This window comes from Nematolebias whitei, chromosome 1 (genome assembly GCF_014905685.2).
Source record: "Nematolebias whitei isolate Nwh7 chromosome 1, NemWhi1, whole genome shotgun sequence".
In the NCBI taxonomy this organism is placed as follows: Eukaryota; Metazoa; Chordata; class Actinopteri; order Cyprinodontiformes; family Rivulidae; genus Nematolebias; species Nematolebias whitei.
Genome location: NC_056498.1, coordinates 88,686,442 through 88,692,639, shown reverse-complemented (window position 1 = coordinate 88,692,639; position 6,198 = coordinate 88,686,442).

Below are 6,198 nucleotides of genomic sequence, written 5' to 3'. Positions count from 1 at the left end.
CTTTTTGGATTTTTACAAAGCCTTTGATATGGTGGAGCTCACCTTTATCTAATCACAAGCAGAACTGGTTTGTTCCACTTTGGAGTAAGCTGTTGGAGGAAGAATCAGTTTTGTTGTGTGTTTCCTTGACTGATGAAGCCTTCCGGATCGAAGGCGAAGCGTTTCAGCACAAAAAAAGAAACTGTCCAGATGACCTGACTGAAAAATGTTGGATTTTATACCTGGATTATTGAGCATAGACTTTGTTGTTTAATAGAACAGTTGCTCTACACGGACATTAATAGTTCAGTACCATCTGGAGCCTTTTGATTTCCAAAAAGGAATCTGTCAAGGTTGTCCTGCTTTATTGTGGCAGAACTGTTGGCAATTTTTGTTAAAAATAATTCAAATATTGAACCGTTAAATGTGATGGGAAACTCTCTGGTAATTACACAACTAACTGATGACACAACCCTGTTTCCAAATGATAAAACTCAAATTTCAAAGGTGCTGAGGGAGATGCAGAAGTTCTGCATTTGAATATGAAAAAAAAGTGAAATAATGACTATTCATGATCATCCGCTGGATGCTGTTTGTAATATCCCAGTTTAAAAAACAAGTGAAGTATTTAGGAATTAATATTTCAAAAGATAAAAAATTAATTGAAACCTCCAACATACAAACTAAAATCCAGAGTAATAAAGTTATTCTCAACAGTTGGTTTCAAAGAGATTTATCTATTTTTGGATGTGTTCTACTCACTAAAATGGAAAATTTATCTCAGCTTATGTACCCTGCCTATTCATTGCCCATATCTGATAAATGATAAAGAAGATAAATCAGGACAATTTTAATTTCATTTGGATTAACAGATGCCATTATATTAGAAGAGCTGATGTAGTTAAATCTTTAGAGGAAGGGGGGTTAAATATGATCCAATGAATGGAACCACCAAACTCAAATGGTTGCAAAATTTCATAAAAAACTATGAAAGCTTTTGGTATATTTTTCCTCGTAAGAATTTTGAAGAGTTTGGTGGGATTAGTTTTCTGTTAAGTTGCAACTTTGAAATTTCTAAATTACAGATAAAATGATCAGACTTTCATAAACAGGTTCTGCAATATTGGAAACTTATCTTCAAACACAATTTCTCACCACATTCAGTCCCAATTTGGAACAAGAGATGCATCCTGATAAAACAAAAATCATTCTTCTACAAAGATTGATTGGAGAACGCTATCGTCTGTTCTACACTTTATGAAAGAAAAAGGTAACCTTTTATCATATGATGATTTTATTGAAAAATCCACATTAAACTGTATTAAAATTAAATTTGCGAGAGTGTTAAAGTCCATTCCTCCTGCTTTGATTCAGATGGTTATGATTTGAATGTTAATCCAACGAAACCATATTTGATTATAAATGGTTGTGACTTTATACACAAAACAATATAATAAATTCATAAGGAATACTCTGACCTTAATTATCTTCCCCTGTGAGAAGAAAACATTTGTTTAAAAATTACGATAATTCATCTAAAAATAAATAAATAAATAAATAAAAACAAATACCTTTCCTATCCATTCCCACAAAAAACTAAAGAAATTCATTTCGAAATTATGTATGAAATTTATCCTTGCAATGACTTTCTGCAAAATAAATTTAATATAGATACCAACTCATGTGGATTCTGTAATTCAGATATTGAGACAGCAGAACACATTGTTTTAATTGCAATTTCATTAATGCTTTTTGGAAAGATTTTAAGAACTGGATTATATCTAAGAGTTTTATCCCACCATTAAATTTTACTATAATTACATATGGTCTGCTAACAGGGAATAAAGTTTTAAATTATGGCAACAACAATTAACTTAATCCCTATGGCTAATTTTTTTTTTATCCACAAATGCCATTTCCTGAAAATTACCCCCATGTTCAACATTTTTTTAAAGGAAAAACTTTTATTTAAGGAACCACTGCAACCTTCCAAAAGCCCATTCCTTATACCAGTATATTAATGGCTAAAAAAAGTAGCCGGGTGCAGTTGCGCGCAACAACCACTGTTACAGCAACAGCTTGTTGCGCCGGCGCTGCAGCGCTGACGTTACAGCCGGAAGAAGAAGAAGAAGAAGAAGAAGAGCCCGCGCGCGCCGCCTTTAAAACTGAAGAAGAAAAAGGCGCGAAACGCTAGTTTGTCAACAATGACTGGGCAAAAAAAAAAAACGCCGATGGGGAGTTGGTATGTACGAACTGATTTATTTTGTTTGAACTGGGCTGATCCTTGCCGTAATAAAAGTTTGTTTTTTTTTTTTAAATATGAAAATAAACATGACACAAAACAAGCTTTTATTAACAAACATGAATAGGAGTAACTGCAGCTTGAGTGAGAGAGCGGGAGAAATCATAACAGGCCTTCAAGGCTCAGTTAATCTGGTTTAGATTTGACGCTTGAATATTGCACGAGAGTGCACGCGCACCGTGCGGTCAAGTGAGCCGACGCTTGGAAAGATTTAGCTCTCGATTAGTATTATTTTTATATTTTATCTTTATTTAGAACTTCACTTCAAATACAATAATCTAAAAAATACACTAAATAACATTGAACATATCAAAGAAGGAAAAAAAGGAAGCAGACAATAATAAAATGAGAAAAATAAAAAAATACAAAGCTAAATAAATGCGAGTTACAAGGTTAAGTTGTATTAATTACAGATACTTTTTGTTTTTATAGCCTTTTTGTTATTCGAGTCTGAGATTGAGTCAAGATACAGTTTTACATCCATTACAAAGAGATCAAAAAAATGTTTCCTGTGCATTATTTGACTTTTTTGGATATGGAACTTGGCAAGAAACAAGATCAGATTGATAATAAAGACGTGAGAGGAGTCTTTCGTCTAGAAATCTAGGAAACAGAACATTTTCAAAATAGAGAAGGAAACCTGGTTGGATATTATTGGATATCAGAGCAACAATGTCCTTCCTAAAGTTCTGAGTACTTCCAAAAAGATGAACAGATGTTTCTGGATGAAGCTTACAGAATGAACATGGAATATCAATATCAGCTTTGTATTTCTGAATAAAGTGTTTGGTTGGGTAAAATGTATAAATTAATTTAAAAGAAACTTATTTTTGACTTTAGTGAGAAAATTTTTTTGCGGGAGACCAAACTTTTTTCCACTTAAGATTCTGCACAAAGGTGTTCCAATAGGAAACAAGATGGAGATGAAACCACATTTTCTTGAAATAAAGAACGTATTTTGCAATTGACGCCTTTTAGTTGAGTTGAGAAACAGAGCTTACCAACAGCAGACTGCTCAGGGTCAGGAGGACTCAGAGTGGATAGAAGAGAAGTCAACATCTTTAAACAACATGAGCAAACCAGATGGAATGGCATCGAAGACAATACTATATTCTCTTGGAGCGACAGGAACCTTGTACTGAGAAAGAAATTCTTCATAGCTATAAAGAAGACCTTTGTTATTAAATTGCTGATTAACTTGAATAATACCGTAGTTAAACCATTTCTGATAAAATAACGACCTGTTTTTGAATATTATGTTAGAGTGGTGGAGAAAGTACTCAAACACTGTACTTAAGTAAAGTACAAATAAACAGACAAAAATGTTCTCTAGTAAAAGTAGAAGTACAACATTAACATGTTTACTCAAGTAAAAGTAAATAAGTACTTGCTTTTAAAATACTTGAAGTATTAAAAGTAAAAGTACTTCCTAATTACATAATGCAATGGTCTACATATCTTTAAGTCTGCCTACAGTATGTATATTTTCTGTAATACATTAATAGTGTTGAGCCATTTTAATGAACAATGCTGCAGATAATACATGTTTTTATTGTGTTTACTCTGTGACAGTTCACACTTGGACTTGTGATTCTGTGTCAGAATTTCAGGGATGACCTGCAGAGTTAAATGTCATTAATCAAAATAAGAAAGAGGAACGATTTTACCTCTGAAAGTTTTTATTTAACACAAAACAAAACCAATGTGTCATTTTAACTGCAGTAAAAACATTTAAGTAAAAGTTGTCTGCCTGAACAAAAGGAACACTAGACACAACTAACAAAGGAACAGGCTCTGATCATTTCAACTGACTCCAGTTTGTCATCAACTCTAGTTAAAATACTGTCTATTCAACCTTGTAATGGGTCAATATTGAACAATATTTTAACTTCCTGACACCATTTTTAAAACTTGGACCTGAGTGTTGAGACATTTGGAGACATCTCTTGTCTCCTAACATCATGAACTGACACAAGAATTTCTTGTTCAAGTTCAGAAGAAGTTGGTTTTCAAAGATTTTTGAGTTCAATCTGGCTCTTTTGGGAGAGAGAATCTGTCCTGTTGTACTGAGCAGTCTTTCAATAAGGACATGGGTGGAGCATAGCTTCTGGCTCACTCTCTTACAGTGGAATCCATTTTGGGTGTGTTAGTGGTGCTGCTGGTGCACCCAGCTCAGTGACATATATACTAGAATATATGTCATTGGCCCAGTTCTTCTTGAAGGCGGGCCTAACGTTACCTGCCCACTTTGCAGTGATTCACTGGACCAGATCCTCTCTCACCATCGGTTACTTTCAAAGTAACAAACAAATCAAAAAGCCACAACATGAATGTAACTTGTAACATATTATAGCAATGTAGTGTAGTAGAAAGTACAGATACTTGATGTAAAATGGAGTGGAGTAAAAGTATAAAGTACCCACATTTAACTCTACTTACAGCACGGTGGCGCAACTGGTAGAGCTGCTGCCTCTCAGCGAGCAGGTCCTTGGTTCAAACCCCGGTCCAGGGGCCTTTCTGGGTGGAGTTTGCATGTTCTCTCCGTGCATGCGTGGGTTTTCTCCGGGTGCTCCGGTTTCCTCCCACAGACCAAAAACATGCATGTTAGGCTGATTGGTAACTCTAAATTGTCCCTAGGTGTGAGGGAGAGTGTGAATGTTTGTTTGTCTCGTTTGTCTCTATGTGGCCCTGTGATGGACTTGCGACCCGTCCAGGGTGTACCCCGCCCCTCGCACAGTGATTGCTGGACATGGGCACCAGCGACCCCCGTGACCCAAAATGGAATAAGCGGGTAAAGATAATGGATGGATGGATGGTTTGATTGGTAACATATTGAGTGATGACAGTGTCTGTATACTTGGTGAGATGTTACGGCTGGTTCGAATTGAGAGGATAGACGTTCTTCCTCTGTGGCGAGCATCAGGTTCATTATACTTCTCTAACTGCAGCAGTGTGAAGAGGCAGTTTTTTGAGTTACTATGAAACAAGTGAAAGAACAAATAAAAAGAAAATAATATCTATATAATCCTTTTATTAAATTGTGTCTTATTTCTTATGTTTTAAGTATTTCTCTTTACTATTATCTGCGCTCTTTCAGTTTGGGGTGTAACCTTTTCTACTCTTCTTCTATTCCAGACCTTGGTGGCCAGCATCTCTTCAGACTGAGGAGGCCTCACAGAACCAGAGATGAGCTCATGACAGCGGACTACATGACCTTCACTCACCTCAGACATACACATCAGCTACGGAACCATGCACTGTGTACTTATACACAGTCTAAGAAGCTTCGTCTAAATACAGTTACAAGAAGCTTCGTCTAAATGCGGTAGCAAGGAACTTCGTCTAAATGCGGTTGCAAGAAGCAACGTCTAATTGCGATTGCAAGAAGCCGCGTCTAAATGCGGTTGCTAGAAGCCATGTCTAATTGCGGTTGCAAGAAGTCGCGTCTAAATGCGGTTGCAAGAAACCGCGTCTAAAGGCCGTTGAAAGAAGCCTCGTCTGAAAGCGGTTGCAAGAAGCCTCGTCTAAAAGCGGTTGCAAGAAGCCGCGTCTAAACGTGCTTGGCAAGAAGCCGTGTCTAAACGTGGCCTTTTGTGTTTTTTTTTTATTTGTGTTTAAACTTGCTACTCTGTTCATTTTTTTTTAGGCTGCCACCTGTGACGCAGCCAGAGACATCTGACAGCTCGCTCAGGTGTTCCCGATCAGCTGTAATGACATGAAAGCCAGGAATGGGGAAATAAAAAGCGCAGGACAATGAACAGAAGTAGCGACGGAGCGGCGGATTGGACAGAACGAACTTACTGGCAGACGCGCGCAACCATCGCAGAGGGGCGGGAGGCGTGTTGGCCACGGAGCACAATGGCCGAGTGCGCAACCACCGCCGAAGGGCAACAGCCGAGGACAAGCCAGTCAACAGG